The sequence below is a fragment of the Cygnus olor genome, chromosome 23, assembly GCF_009769625.2.
Source record: "Cygnus olor isolate bCygOlo1 chromosome 23, bCygOlo1.pri.v2, whole genome shotgun sequence".
In the NCBI taxonomy this organism is placed as follows: Eukaryota; Metazoa; Chordata; class Aves; order Anseriformes; family Anatidae; genus Cygnus; species Cygnus olor.
Genome location: NC_049191.1, coordinates 3,472,421 through 3,494,718, shown reverse-complemented (window position 1 = coordinate 3,494,718; position 22,298 = coordinate 3,472,421). Strand labels below are relative to the sequence as shown.

At 46.1% G+C, this 22,298-nt stretch overlaps 1 long non-coding RNA gene across 1 annotated transcript in view; it reads left to right on the top strand.

Moving 5' to 3' along the window:
• Positions 1-22,298, top strand: part of LOC121058858 — a 60,411-nt gene that overhangs the window by 13,895 nt on the left and 24,218 nt on the right. The window contains exon 5 of the long non-coding RNA XR_005814377.1: positions 10,785-10,968. This is a non-coding gene — a long non-coding RNA (uncharacterized LOC121058858). The remainder of the gene's footprint in view (positions 1-10,784; positions 10,969-22,298) is intronic.

Below are 22,298 nucleotides of genomic sequence, written 5' to 3'. Positions count from 1 at the left end.
AGCTGACCCATGGGAGGGGTGTGAGGGCTGATGCTGGTCAGCCTCACAGAGGGCGAGAGCTCAGCACCCTCCTCGCAGGAGCACAGACGTGTCCCCGAGTGAGCTTGCTGTTAGCTGAGGCTGGGGTCTGGGAAAGGAGGGGGAGATTGGAGCACCAAGGGACAGATCAAATTATGGTTTGTTTCATGGCAGTATTAAGGGATCCCTCTGCACGGCTCTGTGCAGGTCTCTCCTGCTTTCTTTCCCCAGTGCATTTAGTACTACGTCAACGCTGGAATGGTGCCTTCATCTGTCCCTTTGTCACAAAGGAAACGCAGCTCTGGCTTTACATTAGTTTTCTTGGTGAAATCTCTCTCTTTGAGAGTTTCCAAAGCAAAGGAACTTACTTTTAAGCTACATTTCTCTGAATTTTGCTCTCTTCTCTCTGCTTACCCCAGTATTTGTGTACTAACCAGCAGTAATAGTATTTATTGCATTGTGTGTGTGGTGGCATCCAGATTCCAGAACTGAGCATTAGGAATGCTCAGTGCTGCTGGTCTGCAAGTAAAAAACCAACCAACCAAAAAACCCCTGCCTACATTCATTTATATCTAAGGCATTTACCCATGCTTTACACTCTTCTTTAAAGTTTAAAGCTTAAATTGTAGTTTTCTTATCTGGCAGAATGTTTAACATTTTTCATAGGTAAATAAATGTGCATTTTCTCTGTAGCTTGCTGAAGGAGTATATTCGTTTTTGCCTTTTCTTCACAAACCCTCCTTTTCCTAGCATATGTCGGTACAGGAAGAGAATAACCAAGGTGCTTGGGGTGGGGGAGAGAACATTAAGTGACATTAAATCAAAGATAATTATCAGCTGTCAGTCAGGGAATGGCAGAGAGCCAGAGCAGCACTCAGCAGGGGTCTGCCTGTCCAGCCTTACTTCCTTTCCCTTCAGAGTTTGCAAAAGGTGTAATATTTGTCTTTAAACAACATAATTTATTACCAGGTGAATCTGGAATTTTAATACACAGCTCCATTTGAAGAGTGGAAACGCCTTTTAATAGAACAGCATCTCTGATGATGCGTCATTTGTCCTTACTGTTTCAGTGCCCCAGCCTCAGCAGCCAGCATCTGTGGCAGTTTTTGTCTCCTGCTTGGGAAGAAAAATATCCTCCTAAGTTTGGAGGGGTTACTGTCACTGACATTATTAATAGAGCTGTGTTGTTAAAGTACTTATATACACCACATGTAACGTTTGTCCTTTTTTGACATGTGTTAACATCAGTGTTAACTCAGCCTGTTCTTTTGCATTGAGATCTTTTACTCACCCCCCCCCTTCAGCTCTCTTTGAGTCCTGTCCGTAGGTCTGAAGAAGGGAGGAGAGTCAGGCAAAGCGTATGCATCTCAGACGCATGCCGGGAGCTGAAGCTACCTGAAGTCTTGCTGAGCAGACTGTCCTTCGCCAGCCCTCATGGTTCCACAGCCAACTCTGCCCCTGGCATTGCCCTGCTGATCACCATAATGCTAAGACTGTGGTCCTTTAACATAACCCCCAAGGCAGCAGGTTTTAATTCTTGTCAAGGGTACAAAAACGCCTGTCTGAGAGGCTCCCATCAGCCCTCTTCTGGCTGCTGAATGGTTTGGTCTCCAGGGGAGCTGCCATGCTCACCGCTAACAAACCCACACTCGAGTCTGTCCCTGGCTCTTCGCTGCACCGACATGAAACTCAGGCTTTGCTCAGAAATGAAAGGGCCCTGGGGAACGGTGGACACGCTGCAGTGCGCTCTGGTGCTCCTCTCTTGCTCAGTGGCTGGCATTGCCTGCAAGTAGGTTATGTGCGTCCTAGGCATTGCTCGCCAGCCGTGCTGCCCTGTCCTTGGCTGAAGCCAGTCCCCTCTGCGTGATGCCGCAGTCGCTGCCGTACCAGGTGCTGTGATCCTGCGGGCAGAGAGGGGCTGCAGATAGCAGGTGACAAGCAGGGGGACACAACCCCCTGGGGAGCAAACAGTTTTACTTTTGTGCCTTGACAGCATCACGAACCTTGGAGATGAATACAAAGGAGAGTCCTCAGCGGACGTCCTGGTGCTCAGCATTTCCCAGGGTCACTGGTGGCTTTGTGATTCCTTTATTTTTTAAATGCGTGCATGGCTGACTCCGTGTCTGTTTGCCAGGCTGCACCACCCTGGACATGCCTGGAGATGTCCCAGAGGAGGAGGTGGGAAAGGGGGAGTTGCCTGCAGCCTGGGATAGTTATCTGCTTGCTTTGAACAGAGCAACTGATCTACCTCTGGGGTTTTGCTTTCACACAAGTTCATCCAGTTCACCTACTTACACGGCTCGTTATTAATAGAATCGTTAGCAGGTTCACTCCACAGCTTGTAGGGAAGGTGTGCACATGGGTGGCAGCTGAAGACAGAAAGTATCTGATTATATCTAGTACTTATTTGGCTCATCTTCCCAGGTGTGCTGTTCTACAGATAATAAACCAGGCAGCTTCACAGAGGGAGGTACAGGCACACCCTAGCTGTGGGCTCCGGCTGTATTCCAGCACCCCAAGTGGGGTACCCATGCTGGTGAGCAGTCAGGGCCGTGTCTGCATGCACAGGGGAGCTCACACATGGCTACCAGGAGCTGCAGAGGTGGCACAGGTGAGCAGGTTTCTTGCTGAGCATGAGGCCTTCAGAGGCACCTGTGTTCTCAGCCCAGCGCTGGCACCAAGCTGCTTTGTTGGCCATGGACACGTCCTTCCCTTCTCAAATCCTCTTTGTCCCTGACTCTGTCCGTTTATGCCTAAGCTCATGGTGCCATGACATGGGTATATTTACTTGAGTGTACCTGCCCAGGTGCCAGCCGCTGTGTAGATGTAACCGGGAGCACGATGTCATGTAGCAAAACTCAGGGCTGGCGTGTGCACATGGGCAATGAATCGAATCATGCAGGCTGCTCGTGATGACAGAAGGGCTGCTCTGGTCCTAGCACGGAGCAGCAGGAGGAGGAGGAGGAGGTCTGTCATGGAGCTGAGAGCCCTGCGCTGAGCTCTGCTCAGATACGTTCTGCAGCATCTGTGGTCTTCCTCTAGCAGTGAGGCTGAGCCCTGATACTGAGAGGGGAGGTTTGGACTTCAGTTGGAGGCAGCTGAAGAACAGAAAAGAAACAGAGGAAAGAAGGTCTGAAAACAATCCGACTTCCCCACCAACCTCATTGTTATGTGCACGGACTGCTTCAGCTGGACTCCGCTTTTGACCTGCTCCACTACATCTAGAAAGGAGCATGTAAGGGTGAGCAGTTCATTATTCCTGAATGCTCCATTCTGCCCTCACAGGCAGATACTGATCTTGATTTAGCTGTTCAGCCATGGATGCCTTTGAACTCAGACCTAGCAGAGAGGGCTGAATCTTTTCCATCTGATTCATATCCAGAGCTTCTGCTATTTACTCAAGCCTCTCGGGTGGAGACATTGGGCTGGAGAGCTTGTGGGAACAACTCCCTTCAAGTTCTAGCTGCAATCTGAAAGCTGTGGTGTAGGAAGAAAAACAGGGTAACCAGCTTGTCTTCAAAGTGAGCCTTTCTTCTCCCCAAAGCAAGTGTAGTTCTGACCCTATTTAACACCAGCTCTCTCACACAGGATGAGAGGTTAGTACACGCAGGGTTTCAGGCTCATAGAACAGCTTTGCAAGTCCTTCTCTGCTTGATTGGGACAGGTACATGTCTTTAATAAGCAATTTCTTCAGCACAATTACAGTAAGGATGGCAAGTGATTTTTTTTTTTCACGTGGACTGCCAAGTTTTCGTGGCAGTCATGACACTTTTGCAGTGTTAGCTTTAGCAGTAACGTGCTCTGTGCACTGAGTGACCCTTCAGCAAGTTAATGCTTCCGCATCTACCTCAGAGGGAGCTGGCTGGAGACCTCTGGCCAGAGCAGCACTGTTTTAGCTTGTCGGGATGGCTTCATTAGAATTTTCATTGCAAATTTAGTGTGTGAAATAAGTTTGGCTTCCAGCCTGGTGACTTGTCTCAGTCACCTATGCTTTTAGCCTATGCGCAAGGATGAGCAAGAATGTCTTACTCAGTGGTAATCATGTCATCTTGGGTTTTTTAACCTCGCCTTTATTCCTGGCAAACCAACACCTAATTAGTTTGATAGTATTAAATGCTCTGGATATTTTATGTGTTATCAGTTATTAATGTATGCTGCTGATATAGGATTCTATTTGACTTGAACAAAGCACCTTTTACGCTCTGGATGAAGCAAGCATTACTTTGGTTAACTGCTGGGCTGATGGCAGCCTGATAGCCACCAGGCTGCCCCTGGAAAGCGTAGTGCTAACGGACCCGTTCCTTGGGCAATGCCATCGTGTGCCTGGTAGTCATGGACTGCCGGCTGTTGGGATATCCCTCTCACACATCTTCAGCCATGAGTTTAGAAGGTGTCGCGGGAGCTCTTCACACTAACTGCATTGTATAAATTTGAGGACTAAGGTCGTAATATTCATGAACAGGGAAAAAAGAAAAACAAAAAAGCAATGTGCACTGATTACGCACCTGCCACGTAGTCCAAAAAAACTGCTCGGACAAATGCAGCACAATGGCTGTTTGCTAAATGTTCCTGGGCAGTCAGCTCCGTGGAGCTGTGTCGCAGGGCTGCAGAGCATTCTGCAGAAGCAGTGGTTCAGGAATTCTTCAGGACATAAAGCAAGTCCTTTTCCCATGGAATTTTTTAATGCACCCAGATGCATAGTAGTAATAGCATTGTGCAAAAGGCGGGAGCTCAACCAGATATACTTTAGAATAAAACAAATATTAAAGCTTATTTATAGTGCTGTGCTCTCCTTTCTATTTATGAAGCCTTGACATATTTATCTTTTATTTAGAAATTATTAGTCCCAAACTGGGCTCAGATGCTTCGTCTCCTTTCTGAATTATGAGCAAGGAAAAATAGTAGAGCAATGATGCCCCTGGACTGATGGCTTTACATTTTTAATCTAATTAATTTATGAGTATTTCCAAGGGACTCCCTACTACAGCACCTCAGTGTCTGGAAACCCCACATTTTAGGAGTTTCCTATTTGACATTTCGTTTTCTCCTGCTACTGTGGGCCTCATGTTTTAGAGTTTAGTATGCAGAAAAGCAATATTAAAAAGTGATCCTGCTTGTTATGTCAAATAGGATTAATTTCTCTTGAATTATTTTTTGGTTTTGATGGTCTAGTTCTGACAAGATGCTCACTAGTACCAGGGGAAGAGGTCCCTATTTGTGGCTTCTCCTGCTGTGTGTGAGGCCTCATCCTCACTTTGTTTTCTGTAACAGCAGTAAGCAGTACATTGATGTATTTTCCTGCAGCCCTGTGTTGCAGGGGCTGGTTTTTTCTTGAGCTAGCTTTGGTTTCTGTAAGCTTCCAGGAAGCAGCGGTGGATGTAGCACCGTGCTGCCTCAGAGGTACACAAATCTATTCTATTTCAAATCTGAATTGTGGTCCTCTTTCCCGCTGACAGGTGTGAATAGAGATGGAAAACTCCTGAATTAGCATTTGCTGTTTGTTGGTGCTTTGCTCCCTGACAGAATCAGACTCATATTGGCTCTTTTTCTGCCTCCCTCTTAATTAATTTTGCCTGTGCTGAGCAAGCGGGCTCCAGCAGGCTCGCTACCGTGGACTGATTTCCCCGTCTCCCTTTGATGTGTCTCCTGAGAGGGGCAGGGCACACTGGAGAAACTCATCAGAGAGACCTGCTATGGCTTATTTTCATGCTGCCTTGGGCAGAGCTCTTCCCCGTCCTCTCCTCTCGCATTATTTCTCCTTGAACAGCAACTGCATTGCCACAAAACAGCAGAAGTTTAGAAGTGCGGGGAGCCGTGAGGAGCCTGAGGCCCAAGTGCTGCATTGCTGCAGCAGCGCAGGCAGAGCACCTGCCGCCCGAGAGGTGTCAGAAATTACAGACAAGTGCCAGCCTTTAAAGGCACTGAGCACCTTCGCGTCCTTTGAGGGTTTCGGATTGTCTCTAGGGCACCTGGCGAGCCCCCTGTGAGGGCAGGCCTGGAGTGGCTCACGCAGGCCCGAGGTGGCTTGTGCAGGCCGAGGCCGCAGCGAAGTCTCCGCTTCAGCGTGTGCGTTTTGCACCACGCTATCGGGGAATCTGCTGGAGAGCTGGCTGCTGACTCTGGGGAATTAATGGCTTTTGAAAAATGTCGATGCTTGCCTCTACGTGTACGAATGCGTGTGCGCGGAGCAGATGCCAATCTGCAGCGCTGTGTGTAAGGCTCCCATCGCAGTCCTGGAGCACTTGCTTTCGCTGCACCAAAACAAGTAATCATGGCCCATCACTTTTTGCTGTATTTTCTCTCTCTCTGTCTCACTTTTTTTTTTTTTTTTTTTTAAGAATATTGCCAAGTAAATGTTAGATTTCAAATGCCCTCATTATTTAGATTTATTCATGAGATTCCCACTCGATATTTCTGTCGTAAAAACAGTTTGTGAGTACTTTGTGGTAAATCTTTTATGTGAAGTTTTGAAATTTACTTTGTATTAATTAATTATTTAACTTTTGTGGTGCATTCCTGTTCCATGACAGGACAGAGATGTGCAAGTCAGCAACGCAGTGTGAAATGGAAATGCCAAATCTTTGCCAAATACTCAGCTCAGGGCTGGGTGACAGTACATGAATCAATTCTCTTACTCATGCATTCCCATTTAAAATCTATGAAAACCTGTTTTTGCAAATCTTGGCTCAGATATCTGCAGAAAGGAACTACACCCCCAAAACTACAGACATAACCTTATTGTGAAATTGATCTTCAAATTCAGGGAAATAGTAGGCAAATAATGATGTGCTGTACACTCAACACTAGTCTTGCATGGAGAATCCTAAAAATGGAAAATTCAGCTGTATAATCAGGGAGACTGTAGTACAGAATGGTTGGAGTGAGAGTGAAAATAAATGAAAAAAGACTTTATTCCTCCATTGTTGGAGGTTAAAAAAAAAAACAACAAACAAAAAAAAAACCACCAAATTTCTGACTTCAAATTTGTTTGGCAAAGACAGCCCAGGGAGCATCCTCCCATTCCCATAGTGCTCTCCTTCAAACCAAGCCCCCGAGTTCTCTGCAGGCTACCTGTCACCTAATTATAAAACTCAGAAGGCTTCCCCTGGTGCCTTCAGCTCTCTCAGTACTAGGAGCAGGATTTCACGTGCACAACGACTGCACCGCTCTCGCCTCAGCTGAGTCTGCAGGGCGCGTGTGCCGGGAAGGTCAGTGACTCGCATGGTCCCAAGGCACTTCCTTCCTTTCAGATAAAAGACTTCATTTCAAGATTTGTGTGTTTCCTACTGTCCATCTACTGGCCTATGACACAAGCAGGGTTTCTGTCTGCCCTGTGTTTCCCACACTTGACTTACGTGCTGCTTGTTTCAGTCGCTCTTCACACTCCGCAGTGGCAAGAGGCCAAAACAAGCTTGTAGCAGCCTGACTTCAGCATTAGCCAAAGAAATTAGCACAGTAATTCTGCGCTGCAGGATTCTGCTACAAAAAAAGTGCGCTCTTTCATCTCGGAGGCGAGGTGATACGGCAAGCCATGCTCGGACCTTCCTTCCTTGGAGCTCTGGGTGCAAACTGTGCTGGTGAACCGGGCCGGAGAGATGCGGGACAAGAGGGTTTGTCCCCACCAAAGGGAAGCGCTGGCGCTGGGCAGTTGAGGGGGCAAAACTGGGGGTCTGCAGGGACCTAGCACAGCCACAGCTCTTCTGGCCTTTGTGCGTAGAGGAGGGGCGATGCTGCTGGAGCTCCAGGCGAGGAAGGCTGCTGGAGGAGCCGGTGGAGCCGTGCCTGCTGCCGGCCGCCTCGGCTTGCTGAAGGCAGGCTCATCACTGCTGCTGCACGCTGCTTTTCCACCCTCTCCTTTCCATGCTGTAGGGAGAGTGAGGATGTTCTTAAGGTACTCAGTACTCACTGCAGCTGCTTCTACAAATATTGCTGAAAACATAATGCTTGGGCCTTACGTGAGTTGTGGTGCATGTTCGGTTTGGAGCAGAGCAGCCAACAAAACAAACTGCTGTCAGAGCAACACCGAACTTCTGTATCTCCCTGGCTGATACCAGGGAGAAATTTGTGTTCTGTATTTGGGATACGCTGAGTCTGCCGCCTCATCATCCCACAAAGTCATGCTGACCAGGGACTGTTTGTTCTCCCACCCCTATCACCAGAGACACTTGCCCTGTTCTAAGCAGAGCACTAAGCAGAACTACGAAGGATAAAAATCCTTTGTTTGGGGAATATTTTCACAGTTCTTTCAGAAAAGCTGAAGTTAGAAAGCTGTCGGTGCTCTGTAAGTGTCCCAGAGCCCCTTCTTTCCAAAGTGGGGATTTGCAGAGAGGTGAAAGAACAGCTTGGCTGGGGCTGCTGCTGGGGCCACGCGCCTGCGCAGTGCGTGCGGGGAGGCACTGTGCCGCGTGCTGTGCTCTGTGTGGGGCAGGGGAGCTTTCCCTCTCTTTTTCTCTACTGAATAGCACAATAAATATGCTCCCTGACCTTGTTAGTGCGCAGGCTAGAGTACCCTGAGGCTGTGCCGCAGTGTACACTTTTCTTGTCTTTTTAATTGAACAGCCAATTATATCTTTTAGTGAAAGAACTGGAGGTAAACAAGCCACAAATCTGGTGAAGGAAAACGGTGAGTGAAGCCACATTTGCTAGAGCACATATTAACCTCACCTTTTGTTATCTCTCTCTGGTGTGTACAGGCCTTTCTGTGGGTTTTCTATACCGACTGCAGCTGTGGGAATTCCCTTGTTCTTACCCTGCCTTCAATTTGTTCCTCTCATCTGGCCAGGCCTCCTAAAGCACCTCTTTAGCTGCTCTCTAAGCAATAATTGTTGAGTGCTGCTGCTTCGGGCGCACATCAGCAGTGTCCTGCTGTGTAGCCAGAGAGCAAAGGCTGGCAGCAGGATTGATTCTGACCTTATAGAACCAGCAAGAAAAGAGCTGGGAGTGGGCACTGGACCCCATAGTGTAGCCTATGGAAGCAAGTCCCACGTGGTTCCCCTCAGGCCTCATCCTCCTCACGCTTGCTGTGGTCCTGGCCACAAAGTATTCTCTGTGGTCCCCATCAGTACTACTTAGTTCTGGAAGAAGAGCTAAATAAACAGACAGGGGAGCAAAGCAGATGAGGAGCTGAGGGAGAAATGGATCAGGGAGCTGGGCAAGGAACCTGGAGAAGTTCAAAAGCGCTGGGGTCTTGCTCTTGTTGCAGGATGTTTGTGACCCCCAGCTCTGAACAACTTGGAGGAAGCTCGTGCCAAAAGCAGGTCGGCGATTGTTGATTGGGTGCTATCAGAAAACTGAAGTGACAGAGCGACTTAACAAATGTGGGAATTTTGTGTCCAAGCAGTCTTTTACTGAATCCTTTGGATGCCACGTAAGAGCTGCTTGTGCAGCTGACTTGCTCTGCTTAAATACCACCCATCTGTGTCGTTTGCCTGCAGTGTGTATGGATTGCTTGCCTGCTGAGGTAGGCGCTTGGGTCTGTGCTGCCCATTGCCAAGACGTTAGGGGATGGCGCATGCTCCTGGTGTGCCTCCTCAGCAGTATTGGCATGCTGCAGCCACAGGGGCTTCTCTTCCCTTTCTGCTGCGATTTGGAGCTTATGCAAAGTGAAATCTCGTCCTTCATCAGTGCGATACGGCCCTGTATCCATAGAAATCCTGTTTCTGAGAGCTCATGTTTAAAAACATGGGCAAATGGATCATTAGCTGTTTTAATTACCTAGCTCTGCTTTGGCAGTTGCTCCAACTTTTTGCAAAGCAACAATGGAACATAAAACTGGATATGGAAAGTCACTTTTAATAGAAAGAAAAACCTGTTGTTTAGTCTTTCCTTAGCGATTGCTTTGCTCGTGCCCCAGCCAGCCCAGAGCTGAGAGAAGGAGACAGAGCAGCCTGGAACGTCCTGAGTGCAACAAGCCATGCTGAGAAGATGGAAGAGAATGCCAGGCTGTGAATGGCAACTAAAATAAATCTTTTAAAAGGGTTCTTATTCCCAGTCCGCAAGAGAATTCAGGTGAAGTGCATCCAGGTCAGCTCGGTACTTCTGGCAGCTGAAATCCAAGCCACGGGTTTTGGTCCTCTGTGCACAGAAGCAATCTATACATGCACTTGCAGATGTCTTGGTGCCACATGTGGGTCAAAAGAGACAGCCTCTGTAGATGTTGGTAGCAAGGTATGCTTTCCTTTGTTCAGAAGAATCTGTAGAAAACCCACCCAGCACCCGTACACACCCCATACACACCCCAAAACCTTCCAGCACTGAAGGATATCTGATTGCTCTGCAGTACAAAGCACAAAACGTGTTGTACTTGACAGTTCAGGGAGGGAGAGAGATTCTGACAAAGCAGTGTGGGAAGAATACTAGCCAAGACCACTGCCCTGGGCTGTGCTGACCAGGTAAACTGGGTGTGTTTATCAGCTTCTGTGTCTCAGAATAATTACTTGAGGTAAGGATTTGGTCATGCTCTTCAATATTTCGCTACTGACAGACATTCTTTGAAAAAAATCATGGCATCAACAATCCTGACATCTACTTCACTGCGGCTTCCTACTTCGCAAGAAGCCTGAACCCAGACCTCACTGAAAAAATGAGCAATTGAATGCTGTTGAATTATCACTGTATTGAAATGAAGGCAGCTTTATTGACCTGTCTCGGAAGCCAGGAGAGCATGACTATTCAAAATAAAAGGGTATTGGTTTCACTAATTGGTATGAAACATTCGTTTGACCCTAATTAGCTGTTGGTAATTTCCTTTTTTTTTTGCGTATTAGAAAAGAAACAAATTTGCATATCTGTAAAGGAGGAGTGTGGAGTTTGGAGCAGTGTGCCAGCGAACAGCAGTGGGATTTGGGTGGCTGGCGCTTTGGCAGCCTGGCTGGGTGCCATGCAGACAGTTGATGACACTCCTGAGCCAGCACAGCGCCTGACCAAGCTGAAGTTCCCAAAGCCATCAAGGTCAGTGTAACTGAAAGATTATCAAGTTAGTAGTAAGGGTTAATTACAGTTTAGGCTTTAAAAAGATCCCTCTTAATGTAACTGTTTTGATTAAAAAATAAAAAAATAAAAAAATAAACAAACTTCCCAGTGTCTCTGTCCTGGCATGCATCTGCTGATCCACATCTCGGTTATTTACAGCTATTAGTAGGTGAGCACGGTTCCTCTACAAGAATATTAGACACTTAATTTTGCAGGACCAACATGCAAATGCATTATGCGTAGTGTATTGTGTCATTTCCTAGGGTGCAAAGTGCCATGCCGCATTTGATTGGGATGCCGTACTGTCGAGTGCTTCTTCCTTTACAGGTAGAATGTATCTGAACTCTAAAATCAAGCCCCAAAATGGTGCGATGTATTTGGGGAAGTGATGTGGGTGCCTTTTGTGACGGCAAATCTGAACACAGAATGGGAAATTCTGTCTAGTCAGTGCTTTGTATACAGCCGAGTGTTTTACAGGTTATTTTACAGACTTCCCAAAAATACTCAACAATCACTCACCTATAAGGAGATTCATCCTCTGGTCTTGGTTTACCACACAATAATATTTCTGTTATCATCTGCATAATATTGCTGACAGCTTGTTTTTGCCAGGGGTGTGTCTTTTGGAATTAGCGTTTCCATTCTTGCTAGAAGAACACCAAACCTTAATGTGCTTTAGGTCTTTCCCTGGCTGTTAAGTTGTCAGGAAGCTGCAAAGAAGCTCAGATGACCATAGAAACAGCCTAGAGGAAAGTCTTGTGATTTTTATTTATTTTTTTGTAAATTGCCCTAGTAAATGTATTTTCAAAAGCCAGTTTCTGGGCTATGTTGAGGCAGAAGCTCCCAGGGAAAGATTTGACTCCTCAATTACCATTCCTGCTTTCTGCCATCTATCTTGTTCTTTGTCATGAGATTTATTAATACTTGGGCCACAAACATGCCATGCTTCAGTTCAATACACGCAGACTTCCAGCTTAAGCCCGGACATTGTCCAGTTTTCATTTGAAGATGAAACAGAAGTGTACTTGCACATTAAATATAACATTCTGCACAGCTACTACTTGGGTAGCAGGGAAGAGGAAGAAAGGGCAACAAAGTCTGCTGAGTACAGATTGCTTAAATCATGAATATTCATCATGAAAATGAGGAGACCTGGAGTTTTCATAGCAGCTCCACCCACCGAACTGAAATAACTGTTACAGCCTTTGCCAATAAAACGCCAAGGAAAATGAATAGAAAATGAAGCCATGTGGATCGTGCCAAGTGGCTGTTTTCCACTCCCTGAGTTTAGCAGACAGAAACAAGAGGTCTCCAGCAGCAACAAAGCTTCTCCAGGTCGTGTGATCAAATATCCTTCAGCAAACACCGAATGTGGAGAGCGTTTGTGATCTGGACTGTTATTCCCATTGCCTGCAACCATTCTGCAGAGCACCGTGTGGGCACTCTCGCACCAACCCTATCCGGGCCTGAGTTGTTCTGTATGGCTGCAGTAATCCCCTCCTGCCAGCTCTGCTTGCTTTCCATGTCAGTTCTCTTGTATCAAAACACCTAGAAATCCTCACTGCTGGTTTTAATTACAAGCATGTTAGCTGCTTCTCTCCATGTAATTACTAAAATGAATGGGGAAAGCAGAGATGAGAGAGTGTAAATGCTCTTCACACAGAAATGCAATTACGTCTGCGGGCGTCTTTCCAACTCCTCCATATGTTATGTAAAGTTTTGTGTATGTATGTATGAGTTAATGAGGATATTTATGTTTTCCCTTCTTACCTTCACAATTTATTCATTTCAGGCATATTTTATAAGGGATTTGTGATTATTAGGTAGACAGATCGGTATCTTCTTCAGGCACAGTCATATCTGCCTCAAAAACCAAAGAAAAGAGATTACATGATTATTCCAATGTATGTGCACTATCAGCAAATATCTGATCTCGTGTGCTTGTGTGTTGCTAATCTTCTAAAGTCAGTTTAAGTGTGAAGAGCCTTTGAATGGCCTCCTGAAAGGTGTGACATTAGGGAAATACTTGCACCTGTGCATCATTTCTTTGAGGATTTGTCTTCACAGTGAAATTAAGTCAAGTTGCCTGCATGTGAGTATCTTCTCCCCAGTTGGCCTGGCTGGAATAAAAGCAGCACCATTTAGCAAGTCTGGTTTTTGCCCTTGGATGGGCTAAGCTGTTCTGTGAGCTGTTAACTTCTCTTAATCCTTTTGGGATACATGATAGGAATCAGAAGGAAATCCTGGAATACAATGGTACGTGAGTTGACCTTGCCTGCATGCATAGGGTAGAGCAATTGTAATAGCCTCTGACAAATTGTACTCCATCAGGTTTTATCCCGTGTCTCCTGTTAAGGCAAATAACCTGAGCTGTGTGCCATTACACCCGAGCTAAAGAGGCTCTGCATGTGGAGAGGAGGAGAAGGGAACAGATTTGTTGTGTGGTTAAACTTAAATAGCTGTTGTTTTGGGGCCTGCCAGCTCCTGCTCTCTCCAGTTCCTACAGAAAGTCAGGGAGAGGTGGTCCTTGGCCGCCCTGCACACATGACAGCCGTGGCATCAGAAACGTGCTGCTGTGCTCCCTTCTGAAGGGCAAAGTCTGGGCTTGCGGCGAGCAGTCCTCTTGTCTGGTTGTTCCTGCTGGGGAAGCCAAAGGAGCCGAGTCCCTGGGGGCTCGTGTGCCTTTCTCAAAGGTGGCTGCTGTGGCAGGGGCTGGGTGTGAATCCGGCCTTGGACTAATTGTAGAATTGGCAAAGCAAAATTATTTTTAGGAGGTTAAGAAAAAAAGATGAGTAAATACTACAGGAAAAGAAGCTCAGATAGATATATCTGGGAAATAAAAGTCTTAAAAGTCTTAAATGCATTTAACTTATATTTACATAATCTTTGCAAGATGTTTTTGAATGAGAATTCTTACATGAAAAAAGTCTTTATTTCATGTTCAGTACTTACTTGCAAAAAATGAAGGTAAAATGTGGCTTCTGGCAGCTTGTGATTCACAGTTACAGAGACCTGGGGATCAGGAATAATGTCTTATACTTCGTGTAATCTAAATGGCAACTTTGCTTGCGGACCAAAGAGTAAATATAATCCACAGAGGGTGTCATAACATCACTATAAATACTAAACAGCATGGAGGTAGGTGTCTCTCTAAATGCTACAAACACAGATGAAGGAAAATGCATGCATCAGATGCATTGTTGTTAGGAGACCTTTTAGTAGGTTCTTAAAGAAATGACAACTGTCCTTTCACTGAGTTGCTTCAAATATTCTTGCACAGGCAGTGTTGAAATAAATGCAGGGTGTAGTTAAACTCGGGGCATTGTAAGATCACAAATCATTTCTATCACTCAAGATAGAAAGTGAAATCCACCTTCAGTGAAGTTTGTAGCAAATTTCTTCTTGCTATGCCCCTCTTTGAGGAGGCTGTTAAATAGGAAATATCGTTGGTTGTGCAGCATGCCACACGGGGAACGTTTTAGTGGTATTGTGCTTATGAAAATATTCCAGAAGTTGAAACACAGCATTATTCCTTGTGAAGAGTATACATCACGGAAATCAAGTGAAAACTGACTTCATTTAAAAAAATACATAAGATACATGATAATACATCAAAAATGGGGAAGTTGTACTGAGTAAAGTGGAGGAAGTTGCTTCTTTAGTGCAATTAAGATTTTTCAGACGCGTTGTTTGTGCTGCCTCTGTGTTCAATGCTAGGAGTCTTTGTTTCTCTTTTTCAACTGAACTTTTGGTTTTTGTCATGACTTCTCGGGAGTATCGAGAGGAAGTTTTTATGCAAGACAGTGGTTTCTGAGATTTGTGTGACAAGCCTGGGTAAAATTCAAATGACTGTGTGATTTAATCCATTTGGAGCTGTTGCACTAAATCACTGTAGCTGTTGCTGACATACCAGCCCACAGAAACCTGGAAGCCGATGATATAAGTTTATCTGCGTATCTACAGGTGAAAACTCAGACAGCCTTGAATTGCAGTGCGAAGTGGTTGCCTCTGCTCTGAATATATTTGGGGGATGAGCAGGGTCTGCTTCCCTGAGCGCTCTGTAAGAAGACTAGCTGTGTTGTTCCCATTGAAATAAATTGTCCTCAAGGTCGTGCTGTCTTTCAGAAAATCATACGGTAGGAACTTCCTCTCTTATTCCCAGTGACCCAGGCCACAGCCTTATTTATTCAGGAAATGTGGATCAGGGAGCCAAAAGCATTCATAAATTTTCTATCAGTAAATATGATCCTATTACCTACCGGTAAATAAGATCCTTGCAGTCGCTGGATCTGTGTTCTCCCCTGTTTGCAGATACCACTGACTTTCTGGGCTAGGTGAAAGGAAATGCAGAGTGAGAGAGGTTTCAGCTGTTTGTGTAAACCCTTTTGAGATGGCTTTGGGAAAGCAAGCAGTAGCATTAACCTTTCTCCATTTTGATGCCAGGTTCACAACTGCTGTTACTTTATTTATGAACTTTGAGGTCTCAGCCTTTCCCCTTTAAGCTGATTGAATAGGTTGCAGAACAATTTCAAAATTGGAAGTGTGTAGAAATGCAAATAAGAATATGAATTGTGAGAAATAGTTCACAGAAGCTAAGATTGAGAGTATTATTTTCTATTGTATTCTAAGATCAAATGAGGTATGTTGCGTTCTAAATGAAGAAAGAAAATACAGAATTCTTCATTCTTGGTTTTCCTCCCAGTAAAGCAATTCCTAGAGCCGTGGAAGGAATGGACACAGAGATTGGGGTTTTTAGCTTGTAAGCCAATATGAAATGGGTAAGGAAATTATATTGAGCAGTAAAGCAGCTCACACACAGGCGAATCATCTGGACACCTTCTATTTTTGGCCAGAGAATTTTTCACTTGCTCATTTAAGGTGTGTTTCATTTCCAGTGAAGGTGTAGCTTTGCTGGCTCGGAAGATAGCACTGCAGGAGCACTCTGCTTGGAGCAGCGCGTGTAGCTGGCCTCCAGCAGCCTCTGCAGAGCCTCCCAGGGATGAGGCTGGGGTAAGATCGCTCCTCCCTGCCCGCCAGGGCAGGACATGGCCACGCTGGCTGCCCTGCTGCTTGTCTCCTGCAGGCACAGAGGCATTTCTAGACTCAGGGTTGTCGGGCGGGCCCCTTTCAGCATCCATTACAGTGACTTAAAAATTTATAAAAAGAAGCGAAGAGGAAAAGCTCTGCTTCATCCAGATCGTGTGCTGAGTGATGCTTTGTCCCAGGGGGGGATTCAGCTCCCGTTTTGCTCAGGGGTAGCCTCTGAGGCTGGGAGCATGTTCCTGGGCGCTGCAAATAGGAAATGGAAGTTTCCGTGGGGTCTCCTCAAGTCACCAGATACAGCTTCAGGAACTTGACTTGGAGCATTTATCTGCCATGCGGGATTATGTGCAGGAAGCTTTTGACTGGAAGAAATCAGGTTTAATGCTGAGGTTCTGGCCTGGTCTGACTGTATTCTTTCTGGCAGCTGTGCTGAAGTGCAGCTATTGAGCTTCCCATCTCGTGCCAGAACCTCGGCCGCTCCTCCGGGCACGGGGAGGACTGCAGAGGCAGTTCTACTCACTAAACGTATTTTTCTCTTTAAATCCATTTTCATAATTTTATTTTTGGATGGACTGATAAATAAGGGACTCTATTATGATAAACGGAGTACTTGCAGCAGCTATAATGCACAAATTAAAGTTGGAGCAGGAGGTTTGAAATGTTTCCATATTTCATAATGAAGCTTTAGTCAGTTCTGTCATCGCCGTGCTGCGCCAGATAATGTCTGGGAAGAAATACGTGGGAGCTTCCCTGTCCTGCTCCGGCCCGGAGGCTGGGGGTGCCAAACGGGAGCAGGTGGAGGGAAGGAGGGAAGTTCCTGCTGGCACAAAACATTCCTGAGGCCGAGGGCATGCGAGGAGAGTGCGGCCCAGGCGCGGTGCTGGCTCTGGACGCAGGTGCCGTGCGCACGCGGCGGCCATTACCTCATGTGGAGGGCAGCTGGGGAATGAAACTGGTGTTGGCGCTGGGAGCGTTTCCAAAACAATACCAAGCTCTTTTCCTTTCGTCCTCTCAGTTATACCACCTGTGTGCCTGGGAAAGGCAAAGCCTGTGGAAAGACTCCAGTAAATTGTAGGTGTGGAGTGAAATGCCTGGAGAGCACAGGGAGGATCGGCAGTGCCAACCCTAGCCGCTGCCTTATTAAATTTAAGATGAAAGGCCTCAACCCCCTTCCAGTCTCTCTTCAGACAGCCCCAGATGAAACTTTTCGGAACCCTGCAAGCTTCTCTGTGTTGCTCAGGGAAGTTAATATAATTTTCAAATACCTGCTGCAAGGTGAAGGGACCCTGGCAGCAGCAGGCCGCTGGGAGTGGATCGCAGACCAGGAGCAAACTGCAGGACGACGTGACTGCTGTGTGCGTGGGGTCCTTCAGGGTTGCCCTTGGGTGCCCTGCAGAAGTGGCTAGTAAATGGAAAGGCTTGTTTCTTTGTGTTCGTGGACATCCTGCTCAAACGTGCCCAAACTTCCCTGCCCTGGGTTCATCAGCTGCTGCTGGAAAGTCAAATCCCCCTCTCAAGGGTATCCACTGCATACCTTCCTTAGAAATTCCCATATTACCACACTGCTCTATGACTTTGCTGTAATTTCCATCTGAGATGAGTTCTGCTGAAACAGGACCACAATCTGAATCATTTCAAGCTTAGGAACTGGGACAAATAAAAAGGTGAATTTTGTTTTCATTTGCCTCCCACCATGAAGGGGGCACAGGGCAAAGCAGCTTCTGCGTGTCGCGTCCTTTAAGGGCCTGTGGCAGCTCTGTTGAGTACCGCTGCTCAGCCCTAGCATGGTCCTGTGATCTAAAAGAGATCATAAAATGATCTCTCTGGCATGGCCTTACGGTGATCCACCTCAGTTGTATCCTACACTGAGGAGTAGGGCCAGGAGGTGGAGGGAGGATTTCTACCTGAGATGGTTGCAGGGAGCCTGGGCCGTGCATCCTCAGTGGTACGGCAGCGAGCTCGTCATCAGGCCTGCTCTGCTCGGCTGTTCTCCAGACATCCCCTCACCTGGGACACCACCACCCAAAAGAGGGGAAAAAGCCTCTGGTGGTGCTTCTCCTGGGGATATTAGAAGATTCTTTCCTGTGTGTCAGATGTATGAGCTGGTCAAAAAGTGTTAGTTGTTCCCCTCCCCAGAAAAAAATAAGCTCATGCACAGTTAAAGGGAGGATTGTGTCATGGCCATGCTCCCATTTCTCTGCTTGGTTCTCTTACCCTGGCTTTGGTCTGTTAAAATCTCTCTTCTTCTCTTGTTGCAAGGAGATTTGATTTTTAAAAAATTGTTTTAATTAAAAATGGAATAAACTAGATAGAAGAAACCTAATGCCTCCCTTGCCCACTGTGCCTCATGAGTTCATTCTCATTTGAGTGGCTGCTTGGGTATTTTTGCTCCCTGTGGTGCAAAATGCATTTTTATTTCTGCTCTATCTGACAATGTATTTGCATCTTGTGCTAAACAAGTGAAACAAAGCCCTCTTTGAAGTGCAGAAAGCCATTTTTTTTTCAAAGGGGAAGCACGGAGTGTGGCATGTTGGCAGTGCACTTGGTTTGAATTTGTCTTGAAATGCTGAGATGTCTTTTGTGTGTGTTTTTTATAATTACATCATTAGCACCTTTAAAGTCTATTTCACTATCTTCTAAATGTTCTGGGTAGAAATTCAGAGACAGGAGAGTACCTGTGAATGGAAGAAAATCAGGCACACTTCACAGGGCAATTTTCTTGACCCATTAGGCCAAGAAGCACCCAGCCCTCTAGAAGATGGAGCTGTCTGCTAGTCTGTTTCACCCACAAGCACCATGTGCTACTCCCGCGGGCTATTTCTTATACATACATAAGGGAAACTCCCTTAAAACAGTCACTTCCTTAACCTTCTTCAAGGCCCTCTGAAGACTCATCTTTGATGCCTGCGAGTCCCTGCCAGCTGGCAGTGCCTGGCTGTTGCTGAGCAGAGAGTTCTGCTCACTGTGCATAATGCTGCTTGCCTTCCACTTCCTCCTCCTCCCTTCCCTCAAGTTCGTCTCCTCCACCTGCTGCATCTTGTTCTAATCTGGTTTGGGAGCACTTTGGGGCAGGGACTGTCTGATTTATAGCGTGTCTGCGTGGCCCCTAGCACAACGAGGTAAAAGCTATTAATTCAAATCACCCTGTACTTAAATAAAGCTTTATGGGATCAATACAGCTGTGCTATTAATAAATAACACAGCCGCGGTGTAGTAACTTTGTACTGCACGTCAGCTTAGAGTAGTCCCATAGCCTATTACAGAAACAGAGTAATTTCCTCAAAACTAGAAGCAGACCTGGGTTTTCATTTTCCATTGAAGATTTCCAGTGCCTCAGAGTCCTGGCCCCAGCCACACACCAGGCTGAGCATGGTGCTGGCAAAATCGATACCATCTTTAAGAACTCAAGAAGTGATCAAAGCACTAAGGATACTTTCTCCTCTAATCACAGCAAGATTGCATCTCAATTTATTTAAAATTTTTTCTAATTTTTGCTTTGAAATCGTGACTCACGTTTAACACTTCTGCGGTGTCTGTCAGATGAGGAGTGATTAGCAACGTTTGCCCAAATGTTCAAAACAAAAACAATGCAAGGGAAAAGTTCCTACGTAGGTCTTGTCTGAAGAAAACCAGCTATCAACAGTGTAGTAACTGCTTGTGACAGTCTTACTGTGCTGTGTTAGAACATAGGGTGCGTGTGGTGATGTTCTTCCCCAGTGTACATGAGTCCTGTCCCAGCCGTGTGTGCACCCAGAGGTGCTGGGGGCTATTTGTGGGCTCCTGGCAAGCTGTGTGGGCTGTGGGGCAGAAGGATGGCTGTGAACTGCAAGGGTTGTGCTGTCACTCGGCCACCAGAAGCAGCAGCTGGGAGCTGGGAGAGGTGTTGGGCTGCTAAAAGCATCCCAATGGCAGGTCTGTGGTTGCAGGCTGCCTGTCACGTTGGCTGGTGCTGTGCAGCCCCGCCACAAAATCTCATTTTGGGTTGGTTTTTGCAGCTGCCAAAGGCATCTCAGTGTGACATATATCTGTGTTACTGAGCGTATGTACCCCAAGACAGTATCACAAAATGACATCTTCAGAGCAGTGACTTCTAGGACAGACAGGACAAATGTGAAAGCAGGAGCATCTGTTCTGGCTCACCAGTGCCACTGCACAGAGCCTCTGTCCAGGTGACTGGCATGAATTTTCCAGAGGGTTCTTATGTTTCTTATGACTCTGAACACTGCACAGTGGCTGAGACTCTCAGGGTTTCAGTAGTGTATCGGTGTGGTCCTGTTAGTGTTTGCCATGATGGCAATGTCCTAACAATGGGGAGGTGCATCCCTTCTGCAAAGGCTGCCGAGTGATCCGTGCAAGAAACTTGCTTAAAACCCTGCAAAGAGAAAGTATTTGTCTTTTGCTTTGGCTCCCTGCAGAAGCCAGTCCCACAAAGCTTCAGCAGCATGTCTGAGCTGCTAAGCTCTGCCGGACGCCCCGTGGGAGGTTGCTGGACCGATACCTGCTCCCCTGCAAAGCGCTGCACCCCGAAGGCAGGGTCTGGGAAGTCCAGGGAGCTTTGTGCACAGCTCTGACTTCCTGCCAGGTGATTTTCATGTCGAAAGGTCTCCCTCCCACCCCGTCTTCCTTAACTCCAAGCTCATCGCAATGAGGAAGTAGAAGCACATGCTTGGTTTGATGTTCCTGCAAGTACAATCTGATTATCTGCCTTGGAGAAACCGGCTCGGATCCATTTTCCTGCATTGACCTCTTCCAGAGCTTCACAAGCTTCTGGCACAGCTTTGAGGTCCAACCTGAAGAGTCAGGGGGTGCTTCTGAGTGTGGCAAAAACAACTGCAGAGCTTGCCCATGCTGTTGATGTTATGCAGACAAATTAATTTAACAAAAAAAAATGCTGAAAGTGAAGGGGAAGTCCCTTTATGTCCTGATTCCAGAGATTAGGAGGGTGGTTTTGCCTAGGCTAGCCCAGCTGTTTCGTCTGTCCTTCTACAACATTTTGGTAGAGCTGGGAATATCTTGGTAATCGATAATTGGTCTTGAAAGTGTAGAATAAAGAACAATAGAGCACTTAAGGATCAAGGGGATGTTTATCCTCTGAATGTTGCTGCTGCCCCATCCACCAGCATCAGCCAAGACAACATCATACCCACATGCTACGTTGGATGTTGTTCGTATCAGCCACAACTGATGATTGTATGTAGCTATGCATACCAGCCGCACATGTAATTCACCTTTAATAGCACTTCTATGATTCAAACTGTCTTTTTTTTTTCAGGCTATTTTTAAATTGCTCAAACGGCAGGGCATTCATTACTTCCATGAGATGACTACATTTTTGTTCCCTTGTAGATGTTTGGAAAAGGAGTGGAGCGGTTTAGTGTCTACTGACAGTGGCTAATTAAGAATTGTATTTTTCAAATTAGTTTTTGGAGCAGTTTCCTTGAAGACTGGTATGGGAAGAAAACTATTCCAGCAATTTTTTCAGAAAGTGATAAAGCTCTAACAGAACCTAAACTTTTCCAACAGTTTCCTATAGGTGAAAGCTGTTGATGGGTAACCCTTGATTTTATGATCTAATTGCTGGTGCTTCACGAGCACCTTTTTTGAAAACAATTAAATATTTAAGGGTCAGAATGATGCGGGTGAGATTTTTCTACTCCTGGCTGTAAGTTTCCCTTCGGTTTGTGAGCCCCAGTGCAATTGGCTTCTGAAGGAAACTATTTAAAGGTGAGCATATCTGGGCTGAAGAATGCACATTCCTTTTCACTGATACAGAAATGTGGTGTGAACAAACTTGTGTACAGAAGAAAAGCATAGCTTGCTGGTGACTGAATAATGGTTAATCTGTTAACAAAATCACTGTTATTGGGGAAAATCACTCAGTAAAGGACTGTTGTGTTTAATAACACTCTCAGCAATGGAACAAACACATCATAGTTGACTTGCTTTATCAATATGCTGCTGGCTGCTTTCCTTTCCCTACTTTGTGATAACAATTACTACGTATGGGGCTAGGATATCATTCACCAGATGTAACTGTTATTAGACCATTGCATCTTAAGCTGCTATTTCCAAATGGCTTCTGTAGCATGGATTTTGATAGGCAGCTTCTGCAGTGTTAAGAGTTTTTTTGGTGTTCAGCCTTTGGGTTTTATGGCTGAGGCTTCAAGGCAAAACCTGCTGAAGTCACTTTTGGCTCTTTATTCTTAATAGCTCATTGCGGAGCCCAGAAGCCCAGGAGTAGTTATGCCAGAAAATACTGGGAATGT